General features: G+C 44.4%; 1 protein-coding gene and 1 long non-coding RNA gene across 33 annotated transcripts in view; one reads left to right on the top strand and one right to left on the bottom strand.

Annotated features, from left to right (window-relative positions):
* Positions 1-3,042: 3,042 nt before the first annotated feature.
* LOC138917502 (uncharacterized) lies at positions 3,043-4,098 on the bottom strand. Its single transcript, XR_011425663.1, has 2 exons — positions 3,821-4,098; positions 3,043-3,178 (listed from the first exon to the last, which is right to left on the bottom strand). It is a non-coding gene; the product is annotated as an uncharacterized lncRNA (long non-coding RNA).
* An 883-nt stretch (positions 4,099-4,981) lies between these two features.
* The window catches only part of PAM (peptidylglycine alpha-amidating monooxygenase), a 274,367-nt gene continuing 263,991 nt past the window's right edge, over positions 4,982-15,357 (top strand). For 11 of the 32 annotated variants that reach the window (XM_070232846.1, XM_070232843.1, XM_070232840.1 and 8 more), the window contains exon 1: positions 5,334-5,559. The gene's annotated coding sequence lies outside the window, so the exon portion shown is untranslated. Of the gene's footprint in view, positions 5,146-5,330; positions 5,560-15,357 lie in introns of those variants that run through there. The other 21 variants (XM_070232848.1, XM_070232845.1, XM_070232842.1 and 18 more) reach the window with 6 other exon arrangements.

The raw sequence follows: 15,357 nt of genomic DNA, 5'->3' as shown, positions 1-15,357 counted from the left end.
TATACTTGTAGCTTGAAAAATACATGGCATTCCCACTTTTTATTAGGAAATTAAATTAGTCCATGTGGTGAGAAATTAACTGAATTTTTTATTGGAAAAAAATCAAAACTTGTGGAGTAGCCTTGGAGACACTAATTTCCAGAAATTTCTAGTGATTCAGTGGTATTCTAGCCTTCATCTCTACTATACCAACTTTTTACACTGCTAGTAACCTCTCCAAATAAGGCAGTGAAGAAAAGCAGTATTCCTTAGACTTTACTTGACCTTATAATCTCTATTGTCCATTCAAACACTATTAGCTTATTTAACTTCTCCAATATAGTCATGTGCTGCATGACGACGTTTCAGTCAACAACAGACCACATATACAACAGTGGTCCCATAAGGCTGGTACCATATAGCCCAGACGCGTAGTAGGCTATACCATATAGGTTTGTGTAAGGGCACTCTATAATGTTTGCACAAGGAGGAAACCGCCCAACAATGCATTTCTCAGAACATATCCCTGTCATTAAGCGACACGTATAAAACCCATCATGTATTCTCTTTGCGGTTAGATTATTTTCATTCCACAAGCATATTCAAAGTATTAACTACTTATGTGAAATTGCCAGCAGCACTTTAACACTTTGTTCAGAATCAAACATTTGCTTCTTCATTGGTGCTGAATCTACATAAAATTGATGATGGGACAACTGGGGTTGTCCTAGTAATTATTTTGTTTCTAAACCTTGGGCTTTATAGAAAGAATTAATAAAAGCATGTATCTGTTTTTTAACTGCTAAATTGGTTAACGGTTTAACAGCTCAAGGGGGTGACTTGTGGGAATATAAGAGTTAGAAGGTTCGATTTCCCCCAAGTCTGTTTTCCTGCGGTGATCTATGGCTTTGATTTCAGTAACAAATCCACCAAAATGAGGGGAGGTCATGGAATTTCCTTGTGAGCCAGCCTTGCTATCTTAGCCAGAAAGCTAGGTAGAGAGAACATCATATGGAAAATCAAACTAATTTTCTAGATTAAAAATAGTAAAAAACTGCACCTAATAGGTAGATTCGTTCAGATTAAGTCATTCATTAAAAAAGAATCTGTTTATTTTTATTTGCTAGATGTTTATACTCTACCAATGGCTACCCTGACTGCAAATAAAAACCTCTGAGGGAATTAAATGAACACCTATCCTCAGGCTCCACCCCCAGAGAGTCTTGATCATTTGGTCTGAGGCCAGGTTGAGGCACCAGGATTTTTAAAGATTTTTAAAGCTCCCCTGATGATTTTAATGTGAAGTCAGGATTGAGAATCACTATGTCAAGCCACTAGGACTGAAATGTACTTTTCTCCTCTGAATAAGGGGATTGTGTGAAATTAGAGAGACCAATTCCTGGGGAAGGGGGGGATATATGAATCATAATCAGGCCCTGCAAGTGTCAAGCAAAGTCTGGGCAAGGAAGACCTGTGGAGCTAAGAATTAAAAATGAGTGATGCCCTTTGTACTGTAATGATAATACATTCTACTCTCTGGGAAGCTATTAAAATATTCCTCTTAAGAATTTTTTTCAAGTCTATTCTAAAGTGTCACAAGAGAAAGTAATATGAGGTATTCCAGAAGGCTCTGTGTACTTAACCTGGCAGAGCTTTCTGCAAAATATTTTGATATTTTATTTATGTGTGCATCGCGCAGTGAAAGAGGGGAGAATAGGAGTCTGCCTGGGAAAAGAAAGAAAGAATTTTCGCATTTGCATTACATCAAGGAAGTTTGGGCCTAACTACCTTTTATTGCACTTTTCAAATCTTGAGGTCTATTTGATGCATAAATTTCATAAAAGTCTAGTCTCATTTAAATGATAATTTATGTCCTTAGAATGCCATTTCTGGCCTTGTTCTTCTGCACACCCCTGGAGCTGATCAGAGTGTGATGATCCTTTTGTTTTCAAAGGAAACTTCATGTTTATGGTTTTCTCTACAGGGTTTAGTAGAGGAAGACAAGCAAATAGTCCCATAGTGTTTCTGCCAGTTAATGGGGAAAATTTTTCCTCCCATATATATCATGATAGGTAATTGAATTAGTACTCCAGTAGGAAAGGGTTTGCTATTTCATACTCCTATAGTTTTTTCTTAACACCATGAAATTAAAGACATGCCAGCATGGAGCTGCATATTCCTGATCACTTTCAAATAAGCAATGTACTATATTATTTCTTTTATGTGCTTTTATAGCACATGCTGTGCAAGATAACTGACTCCATGACAGATGTCTATATTTCAGAGGAAAATTTATTTGTGAAAGAACAAACATGTATTACTTTAACATGGGGCTATTCATTATGCGGCCCACAGGTGCTTTTTGACGACTTGTAAATTGAAATTAATATTTTCTCTTATCGTTATGAATATGCATAAGCAAATTTGACTGTTTGATATAACCAATTTGAAGCTTACTCTACGATTTGAATGTAACCTGTTCTCATTCCAGGTTGGGTGCCCTTAGACCCTATTTGAAGTGCTGTGGAATGAGGAAGAGCACAATTTTCTTTCTTTTTAAAGAAGCCTGCTCGCCACCGGACCCATTTTTACAATGAAATGACTACCAGAAAAGTCTGCAAATGAGGAGTATAGGAAAGATTCTCCATGGATCTTCCTTTACTCTGTCATTTCTACTCAAAATGTCACTTTTCCAAGACAAACACTAGTAGGCAACAGCACCCAAAGTCCCTAACACTTCTGTTTGAGGTGGACTGGCTTGGAGAACTGGCAGTATTAGGTGGACAAGGCTGCTGTGAAGGTAAATTGAAAAAAAGGCGAGGTTTACTGAGGAAAGTCCATCTCCATCTTAACACTGCCTGAGACCAATTCTACTGGCTCTAAATAAACTCTCCCATTCTTTTTGGCCACTAGAATTTTTCCCAGGAAAAAAGTAGACCCTTTATCCCCATCAGCTGACTGGACACTTTTTGGAATCAGATTGTATTAAATTTAATATAACTAAATAATTAAATATTAAATATAAAAATTAAAATAACTAATAGATGCAGAGGGATTACCGTATTCAGAAAGGATGTAAGTTTAATAAGGTTCCGTTTGAGAGATGACTTTCCTCTTAATGAGAAGAGAAGGAGAAACTTTTTACTCAGGCAGGTCTCTTCCAGACTCTTGAACTTTCCATGGCTTAGCCTTTTGTGCCCTAGAGGAAGTAAGGGAAGAAAACGAGGTTTTATAATTAAATTGGAGGTAATCTTTACAAAAGTAAAACTGGGACACTAAGGACTGGCTTTGTAACGACACTTCTAGAGTGCAGAGTCATCCTCAGGTGAGCTGGAGCCCTGAGGCCAGGAGAAAGGAGTCTTCTCACCCACGAAGTGGGGGCGTTTGGCTCCTCTCCACAAGTAGATGTGGAGCTTGCGCTCAGTGGCTGGACTGGTATGCCCGGAGGCTGGAACGTCTGAGCTCTTGGCTTAGCGCTGGTTTCCTCACGCACACTGGCTCTCTGTCAGCTCAGCTGAAGCTGTGGCTGTGCCCACTAGGACCTCGAGGATGTGCGAAGGTTGCCATTAGGTAACACTGGAAGTGGTGTCCCAGCCATTCTCTCACATTTTAAGGTAAAAATGTGGTCACCCACTGAACAGGAAAATTATCTTGACATAAAAATGCACTGAATTGAACTTAAAAATAAGCCTTAGGACTCCTGTCCTTCCCCATGTCCTTCTCCTCTCACCAAAAATGACTTCTTATTTAAGGGAGGGTCCCAAGTGCTTGCTTTAGTTAATAACGCAGACCAGGAGGGAGGGATACCTAAAGCACAGCGGGATCGACAATGTAAACTGACCCAGCTCTGTTTTCTTGCATCTTGTCAGTGACCATCACTTCCCAACACGAATTGCTCATTACCGGCCAAGAGCTTGGGGTCATCAGCCTTCCTTGGAATTTAGGTTGGGAGGTGGCGCGGGCCAGGCGTGCTCTAAGTCCTGACGTTTATCCTTGACTCGCCACTGCTCACTGGGAATTCTGTTGGGAGGCGGTCCCAATTTTCCAATCTAGCCACGGCAAGCATCCGTGGTTTCCCTACGGAGAAATGGATTTTCTTTCTGGGAGTTTCCCTATGGCTGGAGGGCTTCGCCTCTTTCATTACAGCTCCTTTTCTGAGTACTCATTCGGTTCGCACTTTTCTTCCTTGCCCTCAGTCCGCTGGCTTCTCCGTCCTCATCTTCTTCAGCGTCCCTCTTCCCAGCCTGCTCCTGTCCCCATCCCCCAACCCGAAGACCCCAGTAGGAGGAGGTGCCTGGAAACACCTGTGCACTGCACCGGGGATCCGTGCTGAGCTGGGAGAGGAGAAGTTGGGGGAAGGGAGGATGAGACTTCAGGAGATGGAAAGTGGCTGGCTCTGTGGAGGGAAAAGGCGCGGCGGACACACCCGAGGTTACTTGCAGGGAGGTAAAGGCACTGGCGAACACCTGCCCTCGAATTTAACATGTATCAATCTGTGTGTGGGGTCAGTAATGCACAGTATAAGCCACTTGGGTCTAAAACCTCCGGCGGGAACTTCCCAGATCCCCAGCTCCCTTTTTGCTCCTGCTTTGGGGTGAGGCGGGGAGGGGGTTGGCTCCTGGGTTCCCTGCCTGCAGTTTAGCGGCGAAGTGGTCAGATGTGCGCCCCGGGCGCGCTGCGGGCTTTAAAAGGTTTCGAAAAAAGAGATGTGCAGACAGAGGTGGGAAGCAAAGCTAGGAAAGGGGGTGCCCCCGGGCCTGGGATGCGGGCAGAGAAGCACTGCGAAGACCTGAGCGAGGTGGCCTGAATCCAGGGACAGAGCAGGGGTGTGTATGTGAACGGAGATTACACCTTTTCCACAGGTTCCACCCTGGTGCCCCGCCTGCCAGTTCTGCATATTCTCTTCGCCAGAGTCCCCAACCCGAGGCGGCAGCAGGGGGGAGGGGTCTTTGGTTCTCCCGGGAAATGTCCTCCCAGCCCCGCGCTGGGCGGAGGAAGAGTCAGACATTTTCCTGGGCCTCTCTCCGGGCAGCCGGCGTGGCCACCTCGTAGGGTTGCTTTTGGGGACTCGGGCGGAGCAGAGGGCGACTTTCAGGTCCGGCCTTCACCCCCTTCCCCGGAGCTCACGGGCGAGAGTTCCAGCTCTTGGCCACCCCCTACCCGCACGTGAGTCCAAACACCCACGACAAGCGATTCCCGCAGGGAAACCCCAGGACGCAGCGCGCGGCCAGGAGGTGACTCTGCAGGGACCTCGTTCCCAACGCCCGCGGCCCCCGCACCCGAGGGAGCAGGAGCAGGGGCGGGGCGGAGCGGAGGCGGCGGGCGCGGGGCGGGCTCGGGGGCGGCCGGGAGCCGTTCGGGGGGGGGAGCCTGCGAGCTGTCCCCGGGAGTCGAGGGCGAGCGGCGGCCGGGCTGGGCCCGCGCGCAGGAGGAGGGAGCCCCCGCCGCCGCGGCGGCCGCCGCGTGCTCAGCCTGTCCCCGCCCCGGGAGCGGAGCCTCCTAACTAACTCCGCCCGCCGCCCGCCGCCCGCCGCCCGCCGCCGCCGGCTTCCGTCCCGGACCGTGCCCGCTGCCGCGCAGGTTGGTGCCGCCGGCGCCGCGGGGCGGGCAGGGCCAGGGTGAGGGCGGGAGCGGGCAGGGGGCTCGGGAAGTTGGGCGGATGCTGGGCCGGGACGGGGATCCTGCTGCCGCGCCTCCCTCCGCTTCCCGGCGCGCGAGGCGGTTTTTGATTTCCTCCCGGGCTGCTCGGGTCGCGGGGAATCCAGCGCCGCGGCCAGGGAGGGTCTCGGGGACTGAGGCTTCCTCGCGCTCCCCAGACCTCTGACCCCACAAGCCCCCGACCTTGGCCAATTCGCGAGATGTCACCCTCCCCTCCTGTCCTTCTCACCTTCGCACCTCTCCATGCGCCCTCACCCTATGGGGACATTGCTCATTCGCCCTTTCTACCCTCAACTTGGAGAACTCTCTGTAACGGTGGGAAAGCCTCCTCCGTACCCCGGCCCGCCCCCGGGACTAGTTTTGGGGGGAAGTCGGGGCCGCCGCGCGGAGAGATGGGCCGGAGCGAAGGAGCGCCCTGGGGTGCCTGAGCCCGGCCAGTGCCGGGAAGCGGTGGAAATTCCCTCCTCTTCTCTCCCGCCCTGTCCGGCGCTGCTCTCCTTCCTGCCGCTCTTGCCAGACAGAGTGTAACACGCCGGCGAAGGGTGATCGCAGAGGCAGGATGGAAAGTAGCCACCACTTGGAGTTAAATTGGGATTTATGTCTGGTTTCAGTCACTTTCCCATCCTTGTGGCCTCTGGGACGCTCTGTGTTCTCCTCTGCAAAATGTGCGTCTGCTCTGCCCACCGCTGAGGGTCGTTGTGACGATCCAGCGGGATGACCTGGGTGTATTGCTTGATTTTGAGCCGTGGTCTCTGGTCTTGCGAAGCTGCCTTATGGCAGGTCCTGTGTTCTGATCGTCTGAGTTCACGTCCTTCGGCTGAGATGTGATTATGTCTCTTTAGGTGTTTTGGCCAATAGCTTTATTGGGATAAAAGATTCGTATGTCTGGATTTGGTCATTAGTGTTCAGAGTTGAAATTGTCTCTTTCTTATCGAACCCTATGTGCAAAGCTGGGCCTTACATCTTTCTGTGGCCGTGAGAATTCAAATAGCAGAAGAACGTTATTGGCCCCAGTCTTTGGAAATAAGAACTGCGTTTGCTTCAGATGTTTGCCAATCTTTACAATCACTTTTTCGTCTTAAGTGCAAATTTAAATTTGCTTCTAATTTTAATAATTCAGGAAGTAGACCTTTATTCTAGTAAGGTAAGTTCAGACATTTAGCCCAAACAAATGACATGTACCCTATCCTTTCTAAATGTTCAGTTTAAAATCTCAGGCACAAGAAGCGTTGTTAGCACCATTTAAATTACTTTATGAAGACAGCAAGTAAATGGCCCAAGAAAGTCAGCTTTAGACTTTTTTTTTTCCTTGAAGATTGGCACCTGAGCTAACAACTGTTGCCGATCTTTTTTTTTTTTCCTGCTTTTTTACTCTCCAGATCCCCCCAGTATATAGTTGTATATTTTAGTTGTGGGTCCTTCTAGTTGTGGCATGTGGGATGCCGCCTCACTGTGGCCTGATGAGTGGTGCCATGTCCACGCCCAGGATCCAAACTGGTGAAACCCTGGGCGGCAGAAGCAGAGCGTGGGAACTTAACCACTCGGCCATGGGTCGGCCCCTCAGCTTTAGACTTGATGTTGAATAGCTAAGTCCAGACTTTTCTGAGTTCCTGTATTGTGCAATGCATTGTGCTATGTGCTTCTAAAGATAGAAAAATATAGAATATATTCCTTGTCCTAAAGGGACTTCCAATCTAACTTAGAAACTAATATTTTTATTTCACCTTTTTTTTTTTTTGAGGAAGATCAGCCCCGAGCTAACTACTGTCAATCCTCCTCTTTTTGCTGAGGAAGACTGGCCCTGAGCTAACATCTGTGCCCATCTTCCTCTACTTTATATGTGGGACGCCTACCACAGCATAGCTTTTGCCATGCGGTGCCATGTCCACACCCAGGATCCAGGTCTGCAAACCCTGGCCGCTGAGAAGCGGAACGTGCGAACTTAACTGCTGCGCCACCGGGCTGGCCCCTATTTATGTGAACATCAAATATTTTCTAGTGACTATGTATGGCAAGTAGAATGATGTCAAGAATACATTATCACAGGTCCTATAAGATCGTTATTTGGTGAATCTGTTTAATAGATTGGAACAAATAGCAGATTTAGCTAAGCCATTGTTTTCTGAAATAACATTTCAAATGCTTCTACTTCATCAAATGGGAGGCATACTTGGAAATAAAGTGAATTCTGTATTATTAGGATGAAAGCTCAGGAAGGCGACCATACATGTGTGATGTGGAATCAAATGTTAAAAGCTGTAGAAATTTCAATTCTAACTAAGGTCAATAAGTCAATTTGTGATGCCCATATACAACTTTTTCCCAACTCCTTGATAAAGGAAATTATATTATAATGCCTAGAAAAAAACCCCAGAGATTGAATGGAATATTTTTAATAAGTCGAAATTTGAACATTTAAAGTCTTAGTGGGCCTTGGAGTGACTCTGGAAATTTGACTTAAAAAGTTCCAAGATTCTTAATGAGAGTTTTCTTTTAACCATCTTCTAAGAGTTGTCATGGCGCAAAGAAGGGGCAAGAATTCCACCTGGAAAAGATTGACCAGCCTAGGTTGCATTTGGTGTGACTCAGTGACATCTTCGATGCTTTTCCTGCTCCTGGGAAGAATTCATCCATTTGCTGGATCCCCGGAGAATTTCTTAGGTTTTACATACCGGCGGGCTTTGAGAGCTTGGATTCAGCTCATGCCGTGAGGCAGGCCAGCTGAGGGGCAGCGTGAGGGATGTGAAGTTAACTCTACTCTTGGCCTTTTTGCTCAGTACCTTTGTTTGTGAAACGAGAGTAAAGATCCTGTCATTGCCCTCGGACTGTGTGGTTTGGTGTAATAGTCGTGAATATCAAGCCAAAAAGTTTCTTGTGTAGAAACTTGCCTCACCCCTTTAACTCCTTGAGCCAATAAAAGCTACTTGTTAAAACTACATACAAGTAGCTTTAAAAAGGGTTCTGAATAAAGTTGGTAGTGTCGCGTGCTCTCAAGTTTTCTGGAACAAGTTTTGGTCATCTCTATCTCCTACAATATGCTGACTGATGTAGAGAATATCCAAGGTTGAACAGCTAGTTGGTAGCAGTGGTAGAATTATAATTCTGATTGCCTGATAAATAGTTCTGTGGTTTCTCCTTACCCTCTGAGGTCTCTTATCACCTAGGGCACATTAAAAATCTCACATTTGTAAATTATGTATGATTAAAAATTTTGGCTTTGGTTTCTCATGGGCCTGGATTTGAATCCTCCCCAGGTATTTACTAGTCCTATAACCCTGGGCAAGTTACTTAAACTCCCAAGTCCTCAATTTTCTCATCTTTAAAATGGGAATCATGAAAGTACTTAGCTCAAGTACTATCGTAAGGATTAAATGAGCTAATGGACGTGAAGAGCTTAGCATATTGCCTCTTATTTAGTACATACCTACTATTCAAGTGGTTGTTTGACTTTCTTGGGGATGGGGAGATGACATTTCAAAGGTCCAAATTTAGAAAATAAATAAATACATAAAAACATAAATATACACCCCCCCCCCAAATATTTTGCATTAGCCATTCCTCAGCTAACTTTTATTTCATTTATTTATTCAAGAAGTGTTTATTGAACTTCTGCTATGTGTTGGGCCTTTTCCTAGTACTGGCACACGATGGTGTACAAGACAATCATAGTCACTCTCGTATGACCTAAAAGTCTGAGGAGGGATGCATACTTGTAAACAGAAAATTACAATCTCATGCGATTCATGTCATGATGGGAGTAATGCTGAGAACCACAGAAGACAGACAGATGGGATGGTGGGGGCCTGGGTGGGTGGGTGTCATACAGTGCATCATCTCATACTTGTTGGGGTTGGTGGTGGTCAGAGAAGACTTCCCACGAATACACTAAGACCTGAAGAATGAGTGATAGCAGCTGAAGAGGCTGGAGGACTGAAGAGTGTTCCAGACCAAGGGGAACAGCGCATGATGCATTAGAATGGAAGTCAGGTAGATAATGTAAGAGAATAAATAAATGAGAGCAGGAGGGAGAGGTGTGGCAACCTGGAGAAGCCAGGCTTTGTCTAAAGGGAACAGTAGATACTCAGCTCCAGCCAAGTGTTCTGAGCTTGGGAAGCAGGCCAAGTGTTGCCAGATGCCCTGGTTTTTTAAGAGGAGCTTAGAATTCATATTTTATAAATATGAAATCTCCCAAAATGTGAAATGGCCCAAATGCTTTTTAAACTATTGTGCGGGCCAAACCAGACACATTTATAGTTGGAATTCAACCCAGGGCCACCACTTTATGACCTCTGCATTTAAGGAAATGCAAGAAGTTTAGTGTGGCTAAAGGAATGCATCTTAGAAGGAGAGGTAAGGTAAGTGCCTACAGGGAGGGGCAGGGCCACATCATTCAGGGCCTTTTGGAACTTGCTAAGGAGGATTGGCTTAATCCTAAAAGCAGCAGGTGACGTGAAAGATTGAAACAAAGAATTATATACTTAGATTTTTGCTTACAAAATGCATTCTGCCCACTGCATGGAGAATGCCTGGGAAGAAGCTGTAGCAGAAGCAGGAAAACCATTTAGAAAGCTGTTGCAATGGTCCTAGCAAGAAATAAGTATGGCTAGAAGCAGGTATTCAAGCTGGATGGAGAGAGATGGGTGGATTTCAGAGAGAGATGATACGTCTACTGTTGGGAGATATTTTTCCATTAGTCACTCAGGTTTCTGCGCGTCTTGTTAGCAGAGACAGTGATTGCTTTCATTCCAGACTATGTTTTCAGGGACATTTGGAAGATAGACCTAGGTAGTCTTTCCCTCTGGAGTGAAGGGCAGGTAGGCTTACTGTCAAGTACAAAAGATTTGGGTACTCTAAGCTCAGAGTTCCCCTTCTGTAACGCAAATTATTGAGTTCACAGGTATCTCCTGCCCTCTTCCCATTGTACTATGACAGTTGGGCTTCAGGGAACTGGGACAACCATGCTGATACTCCTGCTCCTGCTGTTTCTGTGAGTAATGTCGTTTATGTCTCTGACCTGGGAATCTCATGTCTTCTTTCAGTATCCATGAAACAAATAATGCTTATTTGTTCGATTGCAAGTGGGGCAAAATCTTGGATCCTTTACTTTGTTTAAAGCTACTAGCCACATTGTTTGTTTAAATTTGTTTAAATTAATTATTTATTAAAAAATAAAAAATGTTAATTCTTTAGTCTCACTAGCCACATGTCTAGCGCTTAATAGCCATATGTGACTAGTGGCTACTGTAGTGGGCAGAGCAGATATAGAACATTTCTATTGTTGCAGAAAGTTGTATGGGACGTTGCCGGTTTAAAGCTTCAGTTTTTTGTGTGTGTTGTTGGGTGAGTACAGGTGGTAGAAGTTGTTGATTTTGACAGCATAAAAATGATGCTTGTTTTTGTGTTGGGTTCGTAGGAGTTCTTGTATACAAAGGAAATATTTCAGTTTGGATAATCAGTACAGTTTATCAGTACTGTTCAGGCCTGTTGAGAAAAAAAGAAGTAGAAAATTATCTACAGTGTCGGTTTGGAGACTGGGCAGACTGGAGCCATGTGGCAGCAGAAGTTCCATGTATATATGGCATTCCTCCAAATCACGTGTGATTGTCAGATTAGGATCGGTGCCCAAAGGAGCTTGAACTTCTGAACACTGTCTTCAGCTTCATCTGCTAGCCATGCTTAGCGTGAAAGAACCAGAGCGGCACATTCGCGGGGAAGTTCTGGAACACAGCCAGTCCACCAGCACCCAGGGAGCGCCTGCTGCAGCCCAGCTGTGCTGCCCGAACTCACAAAAAGGATGGAGGACAGGAACAAGCTTTCCACATTGCTCTTGTTTGGGGAGTTTAAGAGGACAGCCTCGAGAAAAGGGGGAACTGGACTCAAAGAGAAAAACAAGTAGTACTTCAAAGTGCAACTTTAAGAGATCCAGCAGAGGTGGGGGAAAATTCAAGAAACAATAAAAGCAGCAGATCTGCTTCCCTATCAGATGGGAGAAGCTGGTTTTGAGGAGGGCATGGACCACAGTTCTGGGAAGTGAAAGCACAACAGTCTTTCTGTCATTCTTTCTGTCATTCTGTAGGTCCAGCCAACAGCAGCTGCAGCCACAAAGGACAGTTTTCTACCTGCATTGTGTTGACTGCTAGTCATGTTGTTACAACATGAGCAAAACAAAGAACAGTGGTAGAAATTTTAAAAAGTGAAGGCGGAGGCCGTGGAAGAATCACACTACCACCTGCTATTTCCATGGCTAAAAATTGCACTATAAAACATTTCAGATATTAAGAATTTCATTTACGTATGCCAGAAGAAATTTGCTTTAAAATAGTACCTATTTGTAGTGCAATAAGATTTTACTCATATAAAGACTAATTCAAACTTTTAAAAATCTGAGTTTTAGAATATTTCAAAACTTGAATTATTTTTAAGTGCTTATATATATAACCCAGAACCTGCTGAAGGTGTTACTTTTAGAACTCTTTTGAGGAAAACATTTATAAAGAGATGTTAATTTTGAAGTAGAATGATAATTGTGCATATCTAGAAGCTTCTATAGTGTTTAAAGAAAACTTGTGTAGGTTATACATAGACCTCTTGTTTACACTACTAATCACATCAACAAACCCATATTTTCACAGATGCTCCTCAAGTCTCAGTAAATTCTGAGACAGCCAAGGTCATGTGCTATTAGGGTTTGTACCAATGTTGAGTCCTATGCATAAATTCCTCAATTAGTGAGGTTTTACACCATGTAGTGTTTCAACACTACTTTGCTAAATGTCTTTTTTTAAATTGCGAATTTAAAAATCTTGTTTCTGAGGGGGGTGGAAGAGGTGGGTTATCCCTCTACATTCTCCCCTCCCTGCCCCCCTAAATCTGGTAATGTCAGTTGTTCAGCGAGTGTGCTTTCATTTTCCCCTTTCTGTTTTGTCTGCCACAGTTTTTATCAGTGTATGCTACAGGCTTGCATTTCCTTGTGCCTCCATTCTCTTCATATAAACAGCATGAAATTGGAAATAATCCTTGTCTGTTGTGTTTCTGAAGATCAGAATTTTCACCAGTTTCATGCTGTCCTTGCTCAGGCAGCGTGTGGTAAATCATCTGGGAAGGCTGGCTCCAGTAAAACTGGACTCTGCGTTGGAACTGTTGGTGTGCCTGCCTCAGAAACAAACCGAGGGGACGTGCTGTTTATTGCATGAGTCACTGATGGGTTCAAATCAAAGGAAATTACACTAGATTGCTTTTCACGCACATCAGTGTCACAGTTTCTTTTAAAAGAAGCCTGAAATAAGGAAATACAAATAAACATAGACTAATAAGCTCTTTCTTTCTCCCAGAGAATTTAGAGTTATGTGGATTCTAGTGTTAGGTGATTAAAACAGTAACAATGAGGGTTACAAATTAGGCCTTGTCCTTTAACCTGAGATTTCCTGTGGTGCCCAGAACTTTTTAGTGTGTACATTTCCTCAAGTCGCACATGAGTGACTTTAATCAGGAGCAAAGTGGGTTCTTTCTATTATATGCCATTTCCTGCATGGCCCTTGCCTCACTTAGCTATTACTGTATGCCTAATTGACCACAGCGAAATGTCCTTAAAACATTTTCCAGGGGAGTAAGGACTTTTTGGAGAATTTTCATAAAGGAAAATGCCAAGGAGAAGGAAAGTTTGAATGGTTTCTTTGCAGGTATGAATGTTTCCAGAGAGACTGATGAGTCAAGGAGTTGTTAATAGGATATGTAAATGTAACCTTTCACCTAGTTCTGTCATTACTTAAGTCATAACTAGGTGGTTCTAGCAGATTGTTTGAGCTGGTTCTTGTCTACTTCCTTAATGAAACAGACTTTCTTGGTTCCATGCTTTTCCAGTCTCTAGTCAGTGCTGTTTCAAAGTCTGCATTGTCCTAGGCTTCCCTTCCCCTTCTGTTTTAATAGCAGCTCGTCATATTATAGATTTTCATTAATATTTTTGTCCTCAGCTTTACTTACGTATTTGTGGAAAGTTTTTATATCTGTGTATTTGATATTGACTGCTAGCTCTTTGGTTTCTAATAGGGTGCCTTCTTTCACTTATTCAACAAATATTTATTCGCTGCCAGCCATGTGCCAAGCACTATTCTTGACCCTAGAGATTTGCTAGTGAGCAAAAATTCAAGGTCTCTGCCATCATGGAGCGAAGAGTCCAAGATGTAGACAATCATTAATTAAGAAAAAAACACGGCCATTAGTAATCACATGATTACAAACAGAGGTAAATGCTCTGAATAGAGCAATACAGTTTTGTGGGCTGGTATAACAGAGGAGGTGACACTTGATTGATATCTGAAGCGTGAGTAGGAGAATTTGAGAGCGGGTGCGAAGAAGAGCGGTGCAGACGGCAGAGGGAAGTTGGTGCAGACGCCCTGCGACAGAAAGGAGCAGAGTGAAATCAGGTGACTGAGGAGAATCAAGGGGCGAGTGGAGCTGAGGCTGGACACCTAGGCTGGGGCCAGTCCATATAGGGTCTTCCTGGCCACAACGAGAATTTAGTCTTTATCTTAAACACCATGGAGAGTATTTTAAGTAGGGGCTGGTGACTCCATGAGATTTGTGTTTTGATAAGATCATCTGTAGTGGAATGAATTGGAGGGGGCCTCAGGGGGGCAGTGGGAAGAAGTTGGGTGGCTGCTGCATTAATCCAAGCAGAAATGACAGGAGATCCTAGGCTGTTGTCTGTACTGGGAAGCGGCAGTGAAGATGGACTAAAAAGTGTTTTAGGGGATAACTTCAATTGTATTTGGGAATAAGATGAGATTTTCTTTTATTCATTCAACAAATACAAAATGAGTCCCTACTTTATGCCAAGCTTTGTGTCAGGCTCTGGGAATACAGCTGTGAACAAGATGTGCTAGATCCCTGTACTCATGGAGTTTATGCATTAATGGGAGTGACAGCTAACCAATAAGTAAAAGAGTAAATATAATTTCAGGTAATAGTAAGTCCTGTAAAGAAAAATGGAGCAGTATAAGGGAATGGAGAATGACAGGGGAGGGTCTTCTCATACAGAGTAGTCCAGAAAGACCTTTCTGAAGAGGTGGCATTTGAACAAAGACCCAAATGAAGTGGGTGAGCTAACCATGTAAAAATCCTCTACCAAGCAGCAGGAACGAGTAGAAAGTCGTGAGGCTGGAACAAGGACCCCCCACCCTCAAAGAATACCAGGAAGGCCATTGTCCGCTTGTCTAGAAGTATGGAAGGCAGGGAAGAAAGAAAGGTGTCGAAGATGTCTTGCTAGTAGCTGAAACTTGAAGGATGTAGATAGAGTCATTATGTTCTCTATAATCACGACTGGTTTTTCAAAGCCGCACACTGCACCAGCTGTAATCCCTGGTTGCTTGGCCATTAAACTGTTTTTAACACGGCTACTGGAACAGCTTCCTTCACATCACATCTTGCTAGAAAGTTGACAGAGGTAGCTAACTGCACGTCCATCATGTCAATGATGACCCTTTGATCAGCCCGGTGAAAGCGCCCCTCCTTTATCTTAACTGCATTTCCCATTACAACTCTCTGGATTTCTCCAATTAGTCATTTGAAGGCCTTCCTCCAGTATTTGTTTAGGCTTCCACATAGCGTATTGTTTTCTCCTTACTGTTACGTGTATTCACCACGGTGCCTCTTCCTTTTCTATTAGTCTATTTCCATCTCTTCCTTCAAGGTTGAGTTCACAAGTTATGGGTTACCCTTTCT

Source organism: Equus caballus, chromosome 14 (genome assembly GCF_041296265.1).
Source record: "Equus caballus isolate H_3958 breed thoroughbred chromosome 14, TB-T2T, whole genome shotgun sequence".
NCBI lineage: Eukaryota > Metazoa > Chordata > Mammalia > Perissodactyla > Equidae > Equus > Equus caballus.
Note: the sequence above shows the minus strand (reverse complement) of the source record. Positions and strands in the feature narration are given on the sequence as shown.